General features: G+C 40.1%; 1 long non-coding RNA gene and 1 pseudogene across 1 annotated transcript; both read left to right on the top strand.

Moving 5' to 3' along the window:
* The window catches only part of LOC117515419, a 279907-nt pseudogene that overhangs the window by 35860 nt on the left and 223243 nt on the right, over positions 1-20804 (top strand).
* LOC117515251 lies at positions 14265-18169 on the top strand. The gene is made up of 3 exons (XR_004562115.1): positions 14265-15589; positions 15678-15964; positions 16165-18169. It is a non-coding gene; the product is annotated as an uncharacterized LOC117515251 (long non-coding RNA).

Below are 20804 nucleotides of genomic sequence, written 5' to 3'. Positions count from 1 at the left end.
CTGACTGTCTTTCCCTGCTTTACCACTTGAGTCAGACTGAGTTGCCCATCAGGTTTGGTGCCGCAGAGGCAATAACTTTGCATGCACCTTGGTTTAAAAAAAAAAAAAAAAAAAAAAATTTCAAACAAACACATCCCATGTTAATTCAATTGCTATTAATATATACTTTATTTTCACAAGAGCTTTTATTCAAATAACCAATAAAGATACATTTCTTTGAACTTTTTACTGTAACAGATGTTGAGTGGGTCAGGCATTTACATACATTTTGTTTGTATTTGGTATATTGCCTTTAATTGCTGAAATTAAATCCAAGTTATTCCTGTAACATAAGGCCAGTTCCTTCTAATGGGACTGGCATACATCTGCCATGAGTGGATAACTTTGTTCCAGCCTGTTGTATGTTCATTCCAGCCCCCACCCCCCCGGCTTTGTCTCAGTGTGGTCAAAACCATCGCCAAACAGTTCAACTTTTGTCTCATTTGTCAAGAAAGTTCCTCCAAAAATGCTCAGCTTTCCCCAGTAATCAAAAAAAAACAAAAAACAAAAAAAAACTGACAATTTGGAGTTATGGCTTCTTTGATGAGCAGTCTTTTAGGTCATGGCATGGAGTGCTCTTTTCATGGTGCATGCAGTGCTTTGCAAAAGTATTGACCAATTGAGCTTTTACACATTTTAATTTGTTCATGCCATTTTGCATACAAAAAAGTCAAAGCCAAGATGATGGGTTGCGTAAGTAATGGCCCCCTTTGGTATAACAAAAGTAAATCATCGCTTTTACAGCGAGTTTACTTTAGACAAGTCAGGAGATGGCTACATGTACATTTCAAAGTCACTTATGAAATCTTCCACACTGTTAATAACAGCAGTTAACTTTGCAAATGTGAGCATTTTAAGCTAAGGAAAATTGTTTGACAATTTATATCCAAGGTGAATGTAAATGTATGGCCCCAAGTGTAGCAATCCACAGTGCTTCCAGAAAGTAATTCACAGAGCTTTACTTTTTCAACATTTATGTCACAGCATTATTCCAAAATGGATGAAATTCATTTTTTTCCCTCAAGATTCTACATACAATACCCTATTATGACAATGTGAAAAAGTTGTTTTGAGATTGTTGCAACTTTACTTAAAAAAAAAAAAAAAAATCACATGTACATAAGTATTCACAGTCTTTGCCTTGAAGCTCAAATTGAGCTTCAGGTGTATCCTGTTTCCACTGATCATCCTGGAGTTGTTTCTACAACTTAACTGGAGTCCACCTAGTGTAAATTCAGTTGATTGGTCATGATTTGGAAAGACACAGTTGACAGTGCATGTGAGAGCATAAACCAAGTATGAAGTCAAAGGAATTGTCAGTAGACCTCCAAGACAGGAGTGTCTCAAGGCACAAATCGGGGGAAGGGTACAGAAACATTTATGCTGCTTTGAAGGTCTCAGTGAGCACAGTGGCCTCCATTATCCGAAAATGGAAGACGTTCGGATCCACCAGGACTCTTCCTAGAGCTGGCCGCAAATCTAAACTGATTGATCGTGGGAGAAGGACCTTAGTCAGAGAGATGACCATGAACCCGTTAGTCACTCTGTCAGCGCTCCAGCATTCCTCTGTGGAGAGAGGAGAACCTTCCAGAAGGACAACCATCTCTGCAGCAATCCACCAATCAGGCCTGTATGGTAGAGTGGCCAGACAGAAGCCACTCCTTAGTAAAAGGAACATGGCAGCCCCGCTGTAGTTTACCAAAAGGCACCTAAAAGGCCTCTCAGACCACAAGAAACAAAATTCTATGGTATAATGAGACAAAGATTGAACTCTTTGACGTGAATGCCAGGTGTCACTTTGGGAGGGAACCAGGCACCATCCCTACAGTGAAGCATGGTGGTGGCAGCATCATGCTGTGGGGATGTTTTTCAGTGACAGGAACTAGGAGACTAGTCAGGATTGAGGGAAAGATGAATGCAGCAATGTACAGAGACATCCTGGATGAAAACCTGCTCCAGAGTGCTCTTGATCTCAGACTGGGGTGATGGTTCATCTTTCAGCAGGACAGTGACCCTAAGCACACAGCCAAGATATCAAAGGAGTGGCTTCAGGACAACTCTGTGAATGTCCTTGAGTGGCACAGCAAGAACCAAGACCTGAATCTGATTGAACATCTCTGGAGAGATCTGAAAATGTCTGTGCACTGATGCTCCCAAATCCAACCTGATGGAGCTTGAGAGGTTCTGCAAAGAGGAATGGACAAAACTGCCCAACGATATGTGCGGCAAGCTTGTAGCATCATATTCAAGAAGACTTGAACCTGTAATTGTTGCCAAAGGCGCATCAACAAAGTATTGAGCAAAGGGTGTGAATACTTATGTACGCGTGATTTTAATTTTTAATAAATAAATAAAAAATGAATTTACTCCATACTGGAATTTGGCTGTAACATAACAAAATGTGGAAAAAGTGAAGAGGTGAATACTTTCCAGATACACTGTAACTTCTTCAACATCTCCACATAATTTTTCTTTTAATTACTTGTTGAACATTCTCACTTTATCTCTATCAGATACAATGTAAATAGACATGAAAACTAAAGCGCCAAAAACAACACATACTATTGATAAAACAAAGAGAGCCAGAAAGAAAAGAAATATGCTTGAGGAGGAGCAGAAATGCGTATTGAGTCCTTCCCCTTCTTCTGTTTTAAATGTTCAAAAAGACACACACCCCCCCCCCCCCTTACCATCAATGTTATATAATTAAATTCTTAATTATTAATTAACTCATGAAATATTTATATTTACAGTTTTCTGTAACAAAATGTATACTTTCACAAATAATTATAAACAGAAATTATGAACTATAATGTAACAAAACAACTTCCCAAACATATACAATGTTGGAAAATAAGTGTTTGATCCACTGTCTATTTTGCAAGTTTTCCCACCTATAAAGAATGTAGAGGTCTGTAATTTTTATTGTAGGTACACTTCAACTGTGAGAGACAGAATCTAACAAAAATTCAGAAAATCACATTGTATGATTTTTCAATAATTAATTTGGTTTTTATAGCATGAAATAAGTATTTGATCACCTACCAACCAGTAAGAATTCTGGCTCACACAGACCTGTTAATTTTTCTTTAAGAAGCTCTCTTATTCTGCACTATTTACCTGTATTAATTGCAACTGTTTGAACTCGTTAACTGTATAAAAGACACCTGTTCACACACTCAATCAATCACACTCCAACCTATCCACCATGGCCAAGACCAAAGAGCTGTCTAAGGACACCAGGGACAAAACTGTAGACCTGCACAAGGGTGGGATGGACTACAGGACAACAGGCAAGCAGCTTGGTGAGAAGACAACTGTTGGAGTAATTGTTAGAAAATGGAAGAAACACAAGATGACTGTCAGTCTTCCTCAGCCTGAGCTCCATGTAAGATCTCAACTCATGGGGTAAGGATGATTCTGAGAAAGGTCAGGAATCAGCCCAGAACTACACGGGAGGACCTGGTCAATGACCTGAAGAGAGCTGGAACCACAGTCACAAAGATTACATTAGTAACACATGATGCTGTCATGGTTTAAAATCCTGCAGGGCAGCAGGGTCCCCCTGCTCACGCCAGCACATGTCCAGACCCATTTGAAGTTCACCAATGGCCATCTGGATGACCCAGAGGAGGCATGGGAGAAGGTCATGTGGTCAGATGAGACCAAAATAGAGCTTTTTCATATCAACTCCACTGGCCATGTTTGGAGGAAGAAGAAGGATGAGAACAACCCCCATACCTTGGGGGTGATTTTCTGCAAAGGGGATAGGACGACTGCACCGTATTGAAGGGAGGTTGGATGGGGTCATGTGTGGTGAGATTTTGGCAAACAACCTCCTTCTCTCAGTAAGAGGATTGAAGATGGGTCATGGCTGGGTCTTCCAGCATGACAATGACCCCAAACACACAGCCAGGACAACTAAGGAGGGGCTCCATAAGAAGCATTTAAAGGTCCTGGAGTGGCCGAGCCAGCAGAGGTGTGATGAAGTCACCATCAAGTCACTCTCCAGTCATGAATCAGCAAGTCTCAAGTCACAATGACCACCAATTGTTTGCAAGCTGACTTGACTTGGGACTTGCAGATCAATGACTTCAGAATGACTTGACAGTGAATTTGTCCCACCTCTGCTAGCCAGTCTCCAGACCTGAACTCAATAGAAAATCTTTGGAGGGAGCTGAAACTCAAAACCTCAAAGATCTGGAGAAGATCTGTATGGAGGAGTGGACCAAAATCCCTGCTGCAGTCTGCTAAACATTGTCAAGTTTTAAGGTCTGTTTTTTTCTGTTCTATCAAATACTTATTTCATGCAATAAGTGAAAATTAATTATAAAAAAAATCAATTTGATTTTCAGATTTTTGATTTTATATATATATATATATATATATATATATATATATATATATATATATATATATACACTCAACAAAAATATAAACGCAACACTTTTGGTTTTGCTCCCATTTTGTATGAGATGAACTCAAAGATCTAAAACTTTTTCCACATATACAATATCACCATTTCTCTCAAATATTGTTCACAAACCAGTCTAAATCTGTGATAGCACTTCTCCTTTGCTGAGATAATCCATCCCACCTCACAGGTGTGCCATATCAAGATGCTGATTAGACACCATGATTAGTGCACAGGTGTGCCTTAGACTGCCCACAATAAAAGGCCACTCTGAAAGGTGCAGTTTTATCACACAGCACAATGCCACAGATGTCGCAAGATTTGAGGGAGCGTGCAATTGGCATGCTGACAGCAGGAATGTCAACCAGAACTGTTGCTCGTGTATTGAATGTTCATTTCTCTACCATAAGCCGTCTCCAAAGGCGTTTCAGAGAATTTGGCAGTACATCCAACCAGCCTCACAACCGCAGACCACGTGTAACCACACCAGCCCAGGACCTCCACATCCAGCATGTTCACCTCCAAGATCATCTGAGACCAGCCACTCGGACAGCTGCTGGAACAATCGGTTTGCATAACCAAAGAATTTCTGCACAAACTGTCATAAACTGTCTCAGGAAAGCTCATCTGCATGCTCGTCGTCCTCATCGGGGTCTCGACCTGACTCCAGTTCGTCGTCGTAACCGATTTGAGTGGGCAAATGCTCACATTCGCTGCCGTTTGGCACGTTGGAGAGGTGTTCTCTTCACGGATGATGCGAAGGAGATGTGTTGCACTGCATGAGGCAAATGGTGGTCACACCAGATACTGACTGGTATCCCCCCCCCCAATAAAACAAAACTGCACCTTTCAGAGTGGCCTTTTATTGTGGACAGTCTAAGGCACACCTGTGCACTAATCATGGTGTCTAATCAGCATCTTGATATGGCACACCTGTGAGGTGGGATGGATTATCTCAACAAAGGAGAAGTGCTCACTATCACAGATTTAGACTGGTTTGTGCACAGTATTTGAGGGAAATGGTGATATTGTGTATGTGGAAAAAGTTTTAGATCGTTGAGTTCATCTCATACAAAATGGGAGCAAAACCAAAAGTGTTGCGTTTATATTTTTGTTGAGTATATATATATATATATATATATTCTGTCTCTCACAATTGAAGTGTACCTATAATAAAAATTGCACACCTTTCCATTCTTTGTATGGGGAAAAAACTTGCAAAATTGACAGTGGATCAAATACTTATTTTTCCCACTGTACCTACATACCCATGTGTACGTATACACACACACACACACACACACACACACACACACACACACACACATATATATATATACGAGGTCTGTTAGAACAGTATCCGACCTTTTAATTTTTTGCAAAAACCTGATGGATTTGAATCACGTGTGCTTGCATGAGCCAACCTTGAACCTTCGTGCGCATGCGTGAATTTTTTCACGCCTGTCTGTTGCGTCATTTGCTTGTAAGCAGCCTTAGTGTGAGGATGGGTGGAGTCTCTCGTCGTTTTTTCTTTGCAAGGAAATGGCGGAATGACTGGAGCAGCGCGACTTCATCAAATTTTGCCAGAAACTGGGCGACAGCCAGGTGGAAACCATTCGGATTATTCAGACGGCTTTCAGTGACAATCCTCTGGGCATCACACAGATTAAGGAGCGGTACAACCGGTTCAAAGACGGCTGCACAGTGGTGGAGAACGCGCCGTACTCCGGTCGGCATCAGCATGCTGAAATGACCAGATCATTTCCAAAGTGAACGCTGTGGTGATGTGGGACCGTCGTGTGACTATCAGAGAAATTGTGGAAGAGGTGTACATCAGCACCGCCACTCTTTTCAGACCGGGAGTGACATGTTTAGCCGCATGTTCTCCTTGAATTGCTGGCTGTCTGAGTGGTGTCCAAAAAATGAGGTGGGCTTCATAGATAATTGGCAAAGCTTCTGGGGAAAACCTGGTCTTGTTAGGAGAGACAGCATCCATCCCACTTTGGATGGAGCAGCTCTCATTTTTAGAAATCTGGCCAATTTTCTTAAATCCTCCAAACCGTGACTATCCAGGGTTGGGACCAGGAAGCAGAGTTGTAGTCTTACACACCTCTCTGCAGCTTCTCTCCCCCTGCCATCCCCTCATTACCACATCCCCGTAGAGACGGTGCCTGCTCCCAGACTACCAATAACCAGCAAAAATCTATTTAAGCATAAAAATTCAAAAAGAAAAAATAATATAGCACCTTCAACTGCACCACAGACTAAAACAGTTAAATGTGGTCTATTAAACATTAGGTCTCTCTCTTCTAAGTCCCTGTTGGTAAATGATATAATAATTGATCAACATATTGATTTATTCTGCCTTACAGAAACCTGGTTACAGCAGGATGAATATGTTAGTTTAAATGAGTCAACACCCCTGAGTCACACTAACTGTCAGAATGCTTGTAGCACGGGCCGAGGCAGAGGATTAGCAGCAATCTTCTATTCCAGCTTATTAATTAATCAAAAACCCAGACAGAGCTTTAATTCATTTGAAAGCTTGACTCTTAGTCTTGTCCATCCAAATTGGAAGTCCCAAAAAACAGTTTTATTTGTTATTATCTATCGTCCACCTGGTTGTTACTGTGAGTTTCTCTGTGAATTTTCAGACCTTTTGTCTGACTTAGTGCTTAGCTCAGATAAGATAATTATAGTGGGCGATTTTAACATCCACACAGATGCTGAGAATGACAGCCTCAACACTGCATTTAATCTATTATTAGACTCTATTGGCTTTGCTCAAAAAGTAAATGAGTCCACCCACCACTTTAATCATATCTTAGATCTTGTTCTGACTTATGGTATGGAAATAGAAGACTTAACAGTATTCCCTGAAAACTCCCTTCTGTCTGATCATTTCTTAATAACATTTACATTTACTCTGATGGACTACCCAGCAGTGGGGAATAAGTTTCATTACACTAGAAGTCTTTCAGAAAGCGCTGTAACTAGGTTTAAGGATATGATTCCTTCTTTATGTTCTCTAATGCCATATACCAACACAGTGCAGAGTAGCTACCTAAACTCTGTAAGTGAGATAGAGTATCTCGTCAATAGTTTTACATCCTCATTGAAGACAACTTTGGATGCTGTAGCTCCTCTAAAAAAGAGAGCTTTAAATCAGAAGTGCCTGACTCCGTGGTATAACTCACAAACTCGTAGCTTAAAGCAGATAACCCGTAAGTTGGAGAGGAAATGGCGTCTCACTAATTTAGAAGATCTTCACTTAGCCTGGAAAAAGAGTCTGTTGCTCTATAAAAAAGCCCTCCGTAAAGCTAGGACATCTTTCTACTCATCACTAATTGAAGAAAATAAGAACAACCCCAGGTTTCTTTTCAGCACTCTAGCCAGGCTGACAAAGAGTCAGAGCTCTATTGAGCTGAGTATTCCATTAACTTTAACTAGTAATGACTTCATGACTTTCTTTGCTAACAAAATTTTAACTATTAGAGAAAAAATTACTCATAACCATCCCAAAGACGTATCGTTATCTTTGGCTGCTTTCAGTGATGCCGGTATTTGGTTAGACTCTTTCTCTCCGATTGTTCTGTCTGAGTTATTTTCATTAGTTACTTCATCCAAACCATCAACATGTTTATTAGACCCCATTCCTACCAGGCTGCTCAAGGAAGCCCTACCATTATTTAATGCTTCGATCTTAAATATGATCAATCTATCTTTGTTAGTTGGCTATGTACCACAGGCTTTTAAGGTGGCAGTAATTAAACCATTACTTAAAAAGCCATCACTTGACCCAGCTATCTTAGCTAATTATAGGCCAATCTCCAACCTTCCTTTTCTCTCAAAAATTCTTGAAAGGGTAGTTGTAAAACAGCTAACTGATCATCTGCAGAGGAATGGTCTATTTGAAGAGTTTCAGTCAGGTTTTAGAATTCATCATAGTACAGAAACAGCATTAGTGAAGGTTACAAATGATCTTCTTATGGCCTCGGACAGTGGACTCATCTCTGTGCTTGTTCTGTTAGACCTCAGTGCTGCTTTTGATACTGTTGACCATAAAATTTTATTACAGAGATTAGAGCATGCCATAGGTATTAAAGGCACTGCGCTGCGGTGGTTTGAATCATATTTGTCTAATAGGTTACAATTTGTTCATGTAAATGGGGAATCTTCTTCACAGACTAAAGTTAATTATGGAGTTCCACAAGGTTCTGTGCTAGGACCAATTTTATTCACTTTATACATGCTTCCCTTAGGCAGTATTATTAGACGGTATTGCTTAAATTTTCATTGTTACGCAGATGATACCCAGCTTTATCTATCCATGAAGCCAGAGGACACACACCAATTAGCTAAACTGCAGGATTGTCTTACAGACATAAAGACATGGATGACCTCTAATTTCCTCCTTTTAAACTCAGATAAAACTGAAGTTATTGTACTTGGCCCCACAAATCTTAGAAACATGGTGTCTAACCAGATCTTTACTCTGGATGGCATTACCCTGACCTCTAGTAATACTGTGAGAAATCTTGGAGTCATTTTTGATCAGGATATGTCATTCAAAGCGCATATTAAACAAATATGTAGGACTGCTTTTTTGCATTTACGCAATATCTCTAAAATCAGAAAGGTCTTGTCTCAGAGTGATGCTGAAAAACTAATTCATGCATTTATTTCCTCTAGGCTGGACTATTGTAATTCATTATTATCAGGTTGTCCTAAAAGTTCCCTAAAAAGCCTTCAGTTAATTCAAAATGCTGCAGCTAGAGTACTGACGGGGACTAGAAGGAGAGAGCATATCTCACCCATATTGGCCTCTCTTCATTGGCTTCCTGTTAATTCTAGAATAGAATTTAAAATTCTTCTTCTTACTTATAAGGTTTTGAATAATCAGGTCCCATCTTATCTTAGGGACCTCATAGTACCATATCACCCCAATAGAGCGCTTCGCTCTCAGAGTGCAGGCTTACTTGTAGTTCCTAGGGTTTGTAAGAGTAGAATGGGAGGCAGAGCCTTCAGCTTTCAGGCTCCTCTCCTCTGGAACTACCTCACATTTTGGATCAGGGAGACAGACACCCTCTCTACTTTTAAGTTTAGGCTTAAAACTTTCCTTTTTGCTAAAGCTTATAGTTAGGGCTGGATCAGGTGACCCTGAACCATCCCTTAGTTATGCTGCTATAGACGTAGACTGCTGGGGGGTTCCCATGATGCACTGTTTCTTTCTCTTTTTGCTCTGTATGCACCACTCTGCATTTAATCATTAGTGATCGATCTCTGCTCCCCTCCACAGCATGTCTTTTTCCTGGTTCTCTCCCTCAGCCCCAACCAGTCCCAGCAGAAGACTGCCCCTCCCTGAGCCTGGTTCTGCTGGAGGTTTCTTCCTGTTAAAAGGGAGTTTTTCCTTCCCACTGTAGCCAAGTGCTTGCTCACAGGGGGTCGTTTTGACCGTTGGGGTTTTACATAATTATTGTATGGCCTTGCCTTACAATATAAAGCGCCTTGGGGCAACTGTTTGTTGTGATTTGGCGCTATATAAAAAAATTGATTGATTGATTGATTGATATATATATATATATATATATATATATATATATATATATATATACGTACACACCCTTAATTTTATACAATACCTTACTTACATATATACAGTTGTGCTCAAAGGTTTACATACCCTGACACAATTTGTGTTTTTGTGGCCATTTTTCAGAGAATATAAATAATAACACAAAAACCTTTTTTTTTCACTCATGGTTAGTAGTTGGGTGAAGCCATTTATTGTCCAACAACTGCGTTTACTCTTTTTAAATAATAATGACAACAGTAACTACCCAAATGACCCTGATCAAAAGTTTACATACCCCTGTTCTTAATACTGTGTGTTGCCCCCTTTAACATCAGTGACAGCTTGGAGTCTTTTGTGGTGGTTTGTGGAGGAGGCTCTCTGATGGTAAAAGCTGCCACTGAATATGTCTTGGACTTTATTTACATCAATTATGACTAAATACAAACAGTATGGTACTCTGTGGTAAATGTGCATGGAGTAAACAGTTCTCAAAAACTGAGTGACTGTGGAAGAAGGAAAACAGTGAGGAAAGGCACCAAGACAACCAGACAACCCAGAAGTTATAGGCTTCTCCAGCTGTGATTGGAGAAATTGTGCACAGTGCAAATTTTGCATTTTGTATCACCACTCTTAGCTTCATAGTTGAGTAGAGCAGAAAAGGATTTTGTTTCACCAAAATAGATCAAATCTAGGCTTGTATCTCAGATGTACCTTCTGGGAATTTGTAGCTAAACTTTCAGGTCTTCTTTTTAAGAAAATCCTTCTCTATACCACTTCATCATGAAGCTGTGAAAATGAAATGACAAAATAGAAGTAATACTATTACTAATAATAAGTATATGGTAACAAGAATCTAAATAATTTATAAATACATTAAGACAGTAAATTAACATTAATGTAATGTAATTAACTGGAAATAAAAGGGTTGAGTTCTTCTGTTGAGGTCTATAGAAACTTTAGACAATTTATCTCCACCCTTGTAAAATGTCAGATACTTATTTTATAAACACTCCCCAATCTAGAGCCTATGGATGCCCACAGGCAACACGCTAGTTTCAATTTAATTTTAGCAGATGTATGCATCCTTCATTAGTTCCATTCATCAAATTTTAAAATCAGAATGGATTCTCACAATTTTTGCTTTGTGCTCACAGGTTGCTTGTTTCTTCACAGTTTGTTTAAAAAAAATCCAACAACTTTAGAAACAGTTTAGACTATGGAAGTCTTTGCCTTTGTATCTCATATCATCACTAACCTTTGACTTTTACAGACCCTGAAGCTGTCAACTCGAGCCTTCGATAAAATCAGCACAGGTCAGCTGGTCAGCCTGATGTCAGCCCATCTCAACAAGCTGGATGAGGTGGGAAAAGTTTCTGGAAATACAGGCAATTGTTTGTGTCACGAGTGGAAAATATCTTTTTTTTCTCCCCACTTTTTATATCCCCACATATTTACTGTGGGAGTGGTCCCACAGTCTTAAGTTGGCATAAGCAGATATGCTGCCTGAAATACTCACATGAGGTCTGTCCATTCACATGTACTTGGCCACAGAAACACAAAATAAATCCATAGTTCAGTCATTTCTGGTAATCCAAAATGTTCACAGTAAATTTGGTAATAGAAATGATGTCTTTCTGTGTAGTTTCAAAAACTGTCTTTCTTGTCTGAGAAAGTGTTGGTTTGAGGAAATCAGATGGATTATTACAAAGTTTTCACCAAATGGCATAACGGGGCTGTGAGAACACATGAAGACACGTGTCTGTTCAAAGAAGACCTTTCTGCCAAAAAGACAGAGTTGACCTTTCAGCTAAGATGAATGCAGTTTCTTGACAGGCTGTGTTTTGTAATGACAGTAAGAACTCCAATAGGACAAACTGTAAAAACAGTTTGCTTGAAATGAGAAGAATGATGGTTCAGTCATGGCCAACTGTAAACTGATCACCTGTTAATATTTGTAGAAGAAAGTGAACAGTATAAAGAAGTAAAGTACAGTGTCCTCCAACAGTATTCAGTCCCTTGGTATTTCACACATTTTAATTTGTTTATACCATTTCAAATACAAAAACTAAATCAGGCTCTCAAACTCAAACTGAAAGCAAATCTCTACAACTTGCAACCCAGCTAGTCCAGTCATTTTATGGTTTGATCCACAAGTTTATATTCAACTTCAATATATTTATGGGCCTTAACTGCAATATTTTTAACGTAATAGGACACAAACCAAATTGCTATCCTTGAGTGTATGTAAACTACATATAGGCTGTATCTCACGAACCGTTACAGATAGAGACCTAATTTTGGTGTCAAAATGTCCACAATACCCAATTTTATATTTAACATCAATACACCTATGTGCTTAAATATTGCTATTTTTTGAGTTATTTTGGAAAAACTAAATTTTGGCATGTTTGCAAATAATCAGTTTTATTGTCAGTTTCTCTAAATTTACTCTATGGTAAATCTGTGTGGAGGAGACAGTTCTCAGAAACTGAGTGACTGTGCAAGAAGAAGCGTGAGGAAAGCCACCAAGACATCCAGACAGCACAGAAGAAGTTACAGGCTTCTGTGGCTGTGATTGGAGAAATTGTGCACAGTGCATGTTTTGGATTTTGTATCACCAGTTATACAGCTTCATGATGAAGTGGAGCAGAGAAAGATTTTCTTTAACCAAAACAATAAATCTAGGCTTGCATCTCAGATGTACCTTCTGGCAAGTTGTAGCTGAACTTTCAGGTCTTTTTTTAAGAAAATCCTCCTCTATACCACTAAAACTGTTGAATGGATTAACTGTACTGAATCCACATCCACATTATCGACTGTCACCAGTTATCTTGCTAGGTGCAAATATAGACAGTTTGAACTTCCATGCATTTTTTTTTCCTCAGGAGTTGCCATTTGTACAATAGTTGTTAGAGTACATCCAGAAATTTTTCACTTTTTCCACAATTTGTTATATTACAGCCTTATTCCCGAATGGACAGAATTAATTTTTTCCCCTCAAAGTTATACTCACAACACCCCATAATGACAACATGATTTTTTTGTTGAAATTTTTGCAAATTTATTAAAAATAAATAACTGAGAAATCACTTATATATAAGTATTCACACCCTTTGCTCAAAAATTGTTGATGCACCTTTGGCAGCAATTACAGCCTCAAGTCTTCTTGAATATGATGCCACAAGCTTGGTGCACCTATCTTTGGCCAGTTTTGTCCATTCCTCTTTGCAGCACCTCTCAAGCTCCATCAGGTTGGATGGGGAGTATTGGTGCACAGACATTTTCAGATCTCTCCAGAGATGTTCAATCAGATTCAGGTCTTGGTTCTGGCTGGACCACTCAAGGACATTCACAGAGTTGTCCTGAAGCCACTCCTTTGATATCTTGGCTGTGTGCTTAGGGTCACTGTACTGCTGAAAGATGAACCATCACCCCAGTCTGAGATCAAGAGCACTCTGGAGCAGGTTTTCATCCAGGATGTCTCTGTACATTGCTGCATTCATCTTTCCCTCAATCCTGACTTGTCTCCCAGTTCCTGTCACTGAAAAACATCCCCACAGCATGATGCTGCCACCACCATGCTTCACTGTAGGGATGGTGCCTGGTTTCCTCCAAACATGATGCCTGGCATTCATACCAAAGAGTTCAATCTTTGTCTCATGAGACCAAAGAATTTTGTTTCTCATGGTCTAAGAGACCTTCAGGTGCCTTTTGACAAACTCCAGGTAGGCTGCCATGTGCATTTTACTAAGGAGTGGCTTCTGTCTGGCCACTCTAAAATACAGGCCTGATTGGTGGATTGCTGCAGAGATGGTTGTGCTTCTGGACCATTGTCCTCTCTCCACACAGGAATGTTAGAGCTCTGACAGAGTGACCATCAGGTTCTTTGTCACCTCTGTGACTAAGGTCCTTCTCCCATGATCACTCAGTTTAGATGGGCAACCAGCTCTAGGAAGAGTCCTTGTGGATCCAGATGTCTTCCATTTTCGGATGGTGGAGGCCACTGTGCTCACTGGGACCTTCAAAGCAGCAGAAATGTTTCTGTACCCTTCCCCAAATTTATGCCTCGAGACAATCCTGTCTCAGATTCCTTGACTTCATGCTTGGTTTATGCTCTGACTTGCAGATGTCAGCTGTGGGACCTTACAGTATATGTAGAGAGATGTGTGTCTTTCCAAATCATGACCGTTTAACTGAATTAAACCCAGGTGGACTCCAATTAAGCTGTAGAAACATCCCCAGGATGATCAGTGGAAACAGGATGCACCTGAGCTCAATGTTGAGCTTCACGGCAAATGCTGTGTATACTTGTGTACATGTGATTTCTTAGTGAAATGAATAAGTGAATAAATGAATAAGGAATAAGGCTGTAACATAACAAAATGTGGAAAAAGTGAAGCACTGTGAATACTTTCTGGATGCGCTGTATATTCAAATGCATGTACAAGGTGTATTCAATTGAATATGGGTTGAAGAGGATTTGCAAATCATTGTATCCTGTTTTTATTTACATTTTACACAACATCCCAAGTTCATTGGAATTGGGGTTGTATGATGTTGAAACAGTCCAGGGATGGGACGTAGTCCAAATGAAAGGAGGCAAGTTAGTATGAGGCATAAGTGTCAGGAGAGAACACGGCAATATACAAATAAGAATGTTTATGAGTTCAATGGTATGAATATTTCAGGAGATGAAAGATGGAAGCCGAGTTGAATGGAACATTCCATCTTTCACCAAATTAAATATTTGTTCCATTGAAAGAATGTAAAAACATTCATTATTTGTTTTAAAACAGATCCTTGTCTTTTGATATTATATTACAGTTTTTCCTCAATTTATAAGACACTAAATTCCATTGACTACACACATTCTCCAACTGACTGCACACATTTCTCAAAAACAACTCTGTCATCAAAATATTGCATACGTCATGGCTTACACACTGCTCTCAAAACTGTTGCACACTGTTAGAAAAACCTTGCACATTTGAACAAACATTTCAGTCATAGCACACGTTTTTCAAAAAGTGAACACTAGGAGGCAGAATGCGAACACTGTTCCAGCACAGCTGTCATAATTAAGACACAACAGGTCAAAGCTGAAAGCACTGTCGCTAATGAACAGCAGAGCATAAAATCTGCTGGGAAGCAGCATTGTCTTCAAAATGGATGTCAGAGGAGCAAGAGGTGGACGAGGAAGACGTGGCTGTGGACGACCCAGACCGGAGCTGGAATGAGAACCTGGAGCGGCCCATAGACCTGGTCCAGATCCAGTACCTGCTCTCCAGCCTCCTCCAGAACCAGAACCTGAATCTGCTCCTCAGCCTTGTCCAGAACCTGTCCGTGCACCTAATCCTGGCCTGCGACCCAGACAAAGACCAAGGCTTCAGCAGAGACAAAGACCCATGCAAGGAAGGAGAATTTCAGATGAGATTCGAGAAACTGTCATCAATAATGTGTTGATTCATGGAATGACCCTGAAAGAAGAAGGACAAAGAGTCACACCCAACCTCAGCAGATACTGTTGGATTAATTATCCGACGATTTGAAGAGGACAACAGGTATGTGCAACTCTTCTATACACATTCTTTACACAAAGTGTCTATCATATATTTTGACCCTTTTTTCTTTCTTTTTTTTTCTTGGTAGAGTTGCAAGACCGCGTGTTGCAGCAGGACGAGCACCTTTATTCATCCAACAGCAAGAGGCCTTAATAGTCCAAATGGTGGTGCAAAATAAAGCAATCAAACTTCGGGAAATTTAGTAACAGATCATTCAAGATAATAACCATTTCAGGGGCATCAACAGTGTAAGTCTCTCCACCACTGATCGTATCCTGATGAAAAACAGAATTGGCATGAAGCAAGTCTACAGAGTTCCCTTCAAAAGAAACACCCTCAGAGTAAAAGAACAGCGATTCCAATACTTATGTACAAGTGAGTATATAAAATTCCACTTTCATATCATATGAATCATATCATATCATGTTCTTATGCCAATTCTATAAATATAGAACTGTGAAATGTTCAAAAAAGGCTGTTTACAAATTCAAATGCACAGTTACGATTCACCAGTGTTATCGCATTACAGGAAGTGAACATGACTAACCCATTTGTCTTGTGTATGTTTATTCCAGAGGATTTTTCAGTTGGTCTCTGATGATAGGCCACATGAATACTTGTACATCTATGTGGATGAGGCTGGCTTCAACCTGGCCAAGAGGAGGAGGAGGGGAAGAAACATCATTGGACAGCGGGCTATAGTCAACATCCCAGGTCAGCGTGGGGGCAGTGTCACCCTCTGTGCGGCAATAAGCAATTTTGGAGTCACTCACCGTCATGCAGTCCTGGGCCCATACAACACCCAGCGTTTGTTGACTTTCTTAGATGGACTTCGTGAGGCCCTGATGGGACAGATGCAACTGGGTGTTTTTCAAACAGACACTGTTTTTGTTGTTGTCTGGGACAATGTACACTTTCATAGAGGGCTATTGAGTAGAGAATGGTTCAGTATGAACCCTCAGTTTATGGTTGTTTTTCTCCCTTCCTTAATCCTATAGAGGAATTCCTTTCAGCGTGGAGGTGGAAGGTATACGAGGTCTGTTAGGAATTCGCGCGTCGGGATGAGCCGCATGGCGCAAAGCAACGCCATGATGAAGCCTCACAGGACATGTTCTGGCATGTCCAGGCTCATCCACAATTTCTCGGATAGTCACACGACTGAAAAGCCACCGAAAGCCGTCTGAAAGCCATCTGAAAGCTCCCAGTTCCAGGCTTAGATGCATATAATAACTTAGCAGCTCACACTCTCTGAGGAACTGCACTCAGAGAACTACAGTTACATTAACTCAGAAGCTTGGCTGCTGCGTGTGGATCACTGCTGACTGTCAACTGATTAGATCATAATTAACTGAATGGTTCAACCAGTGGAATAATAAGATGACTGTACGCTGATCCTGAACTGCGCAGAAACGCACAAACCCAAACTACAGATTAACCATTGATTTTCACTAAACTCCATACAGGAAGGACTCGGAACAGAATATCTGCTGAGCACCGAGAAGCGTGGATATGAACGTACTTTGAGAATGAACAGCGTGGGTGAAGCACTGCATGTGATTACACACCAGACAGAAATGACAGATAATGAACAGCATGAGTGGAAAAACCTGTATGATCCGCTCAGCATTACGGGAATGATGTATTAGTGCAGGAGCTCGCCCTGCAGGAAAAAAACACGAGTAACAAACATCCTTCTTAGTAACTTAGATTTTCACGGCAGGAAAAACACAGCATGTTGCAAACATGCACTGGGAAGCACCAGTGGAAAAAATACACAGACATATACTCTCGTGGACAAGGGTGCCCACAGCGAGAGGGTTACAACAAGAGCACAGAATTACAGTTCGGAAAAACTGAGCAGGAAGAGTCATGAGCTCGAAGGCTCACATCAGGAACACAACAGGTGGCATTAGTTCCAAATGTGACGACGGAACGTCAGATAAAGAATACTAAAAGAAAACATAAGCTTGGGTTACTGGCTGGGTGCGATGGAAGAGCACAGCTGGGAACCCGTGTAACCCAGTTCCAACCCAGAGGACGTGGAGGTTCTTAGGGCGGACTGCAGCAGGTGTTAGCTGTTGTAGCAGTGAAAGAATCTGGCCCCGAACCCATGATAGGTTTGGGGTTAAATCTGAGATGGTGATGATCATCAGCTGTGAGCACCCACTCAGTAACGATGCAGATCAGCTGTGGGACACCGCTCTGTCAATCCCATGCGCTGTCTTGACGGATGGGGCGGGGCCCACGTGCAACATGACAGCTGGGAGCGGAGCCCTGACGTCGCACACACAGGATGCATCCAGCCAGTACCCAGCAACTCCACCTCAGCTTCACCTGAAAACATTAAAAACAGACAGAAACCAGCAGACCAGGGGCCAACCACAACAACTGTAATGGTCCCCTCTGACTCAATTGTGAGTTGCATTTGTGTTCTGGTTGTCATTTTTGGGGACTACATCATTTTTTTACACTTAATGTGGAAACACAGTGAGGGAACAGTGTTTTGCATTTTGCAGTGCAGTGTGCTAATTTTGATCAGTGTGTGCACATTTTGACTGGAGTGTTCTAATTTTTACAATAAAGTGCGATTATGACACAAGTGTGCAGTGCTTTGTGAATTGTGTCCAATTTTGGGGAAATAGTGTGCAATATTTTGGGAAATGTGTGCTGTTTTTCAGGAACAGTGTTTTATCTATTGAGAAAAACTGTAATTTATAAACAGCAGAAATGGAAGTGGTGTTCATCAATTTTGGTGTTCATCACTGGTGCTTAACAGTCCAACACAAACTTTAAATAGGAGCCCAAAATTGTTTTCAGTCAACCTGGAAAAACAGTTACACATATCAAAAATAATTCTGACGATTAGTCCAGCAGTTAAGGGATAGAATCGTGCACTTTTTTACAAAAGCGCCAAACTTTGTCCAGGGACTCTTTAGGTTATATTAAGTCATGTCAAAGCAGGAGACATTTGATTTTAGTCCTGTATCCTCCTTTTTTTAAAAGGGTGTTTGCATGGTTATAATACAGTGTATATATTTTTGCTATTCATATGACAATACAATCATATGGTTATTATGTAGGGGGCCAGTGATCAAGATTGGACATTAAGCTGTAGAGAATGGCTACTGCAACCAGTGCAAAGCTATACTGAGCTTATGTGATCATGTATCATCCGTCGTGCGGCGTCATACGTCGTCGTACATCCTTATACATTAGCAGGGTGGTATGTTTCAAAATGAAAAGAGGTACAGGACTCATTTCAGGCCTGTAGGGATCTTTAACAGGCCTCTACCTCTGAGACATAAAATTAGGTCACTGTGATCTTCCTAGCATGAAAGTTGTAGAGAGTAGTTCATTAAAAATATTCATGACACATTTGTGCATATCTAGGAAGTTTGCCAACCAGGTATTTACAATGTATTCAGTTAGAAAATATGGTGATAATCGTCTTAATACCAATAACATAAAATAATAATAACAACAACAACAACAATAATAATATCATCTATAAAAACTGCAACAAAACAACATAATGATGGTGGTGAAGATGTTTAAATGTATACTCTTTCTAGTAGTGTGCTACAGTTTTTGTGTTACTGGATTTGAACATAAATAGTCATGCAGAATCTAAGTTATAGAAGTAACTTATAGAACTACAGTGTTCTTAAATTGTAACATTAATTTACCATTATTTTTTAACAGTGTAAACTATGTTTAAGTGCATTTGTAGCATACTTTCTTTTTCTATGCATGTAAACAGCTTTCAGTCACTTTAAGTAAATTAAATATAGTCATGATTTTATGTAATGGAAGATATAGCATAAGGTAAACTGAGTGTTTTAAATTGTAAACTAAATGGTTATGGCCATAAAAACAAAATTGATTTCTTGTAATTAATAAAAAAGCATTTCTTTCCGTTCAAACACTGTTGTTATTTTAGAGTGTAAATATGTTAGTGCATGAGTAGCATCTTTCCTTTGCCCTATGCTCGCAAACAGCTATATTGCATAGGTATACTGATATTCACAATAAGTTATACAATATTTAGTCACTTTCCCTAGATTAACGCTATTTCTAAGAGTGTAAGCACACTGAAGTACATTCGAAGCATCCCTACTTAGCCTTAATACATTTTTCATAACCTTCAAGTTTATATTATAAACTTAAGTAGACATTTGGATAAGAGTTTGTCATGAATTATATGCTGTAGAAGGCTGAAAATGGTTATTCTCTTAAACCCAAGTTTTTAGAGTGTAGACGTTTATGGATTCAGTGTCTCCCAATCTTATATACTTCAGGACACTACAAAGTACCTCTAATAAAGTTTTGGCGCTTTTGTAAAAAAAGTGCATGATTCCCCTAAAATTTGTCCCTTAGCCGCTGGACTAGATGTAATTTGTGATGCCGTGCAGTGACTTTGTCATTTAGCTCATTCAAATTCTAATCCTTCAGCAAAACAAACTCTGCGATGTTTATGGGGTTATTAAATAAATGATAAAGGCCACCCCCACTAGTGTGGGCGGGGTCCGCAACGTGCAATGGTACAGAAAGTATGGAACCGTATTTGCACACTAAATGCAATACAGCACAAATGGGACAAATACTCCATGTCATGTGACATACAAAGCATCAATCAGATGATAAGGATCCACTCAGCCGTTATATAGTGGGCAGCACTGACACAGAGATGAGTAGAGGAGCGACTGTGATTGGAATGTGGAACAGCTGTGACTGAGGACAGGTGACAAGGACACGCCTACAAACACACATCAAGACAGACAAGACAACAGACTAAGTGCAGAGAGGAACCCAAAACAGGCAAGCATTAAATCACTACAACATCAAACTGTGAAGTGAGAACTAAAGGAGTTTTGTGGTCGGGGTCGCCACAGCGAATACAGCCAGAGCCGCATTGGTAGTTGGCACAAGTTTTACGCCAGATGCCCTTCCTGACGCAACTCCAGTCTTACCTGGAGAAACACACACAGCCACTGGCGTTCCAAAGAGGTCTCCCATGCAAGTACTAACCACGACCCGCACTGCTTAACTTCTGAGATCTGATGGGATCAGGCTGAGCAGATCGGCTGCTAAAACAAGTCGTGTAATACAGTAAATTAAAGGGCTTGATGAGGGGATCCAGAATATAGCAAAGGTTTTAGGTTATGTCATTTGATGACTTGATTGACAAAAATATACACCACTGATAGATTTTAGG

This window comes from Thalassophryne amazonica, chromosome 8 (genome assembly GCF_902500255.1).
Source record: "Thalassophryne amazonica chromosome 8, fThaAma1.1, whole genome shotgun sequence".
NCBI classification, from domain to species: Eukaryota; Metazoa; Chordata; class Actinopteri; order Batrachoidiformes; family Batrachoididae; genus Thalassophryne; species Thalassophryne amazonica.
This window is presented reverse-complemented; position numbering and strand designations above follow the sequence as displayed.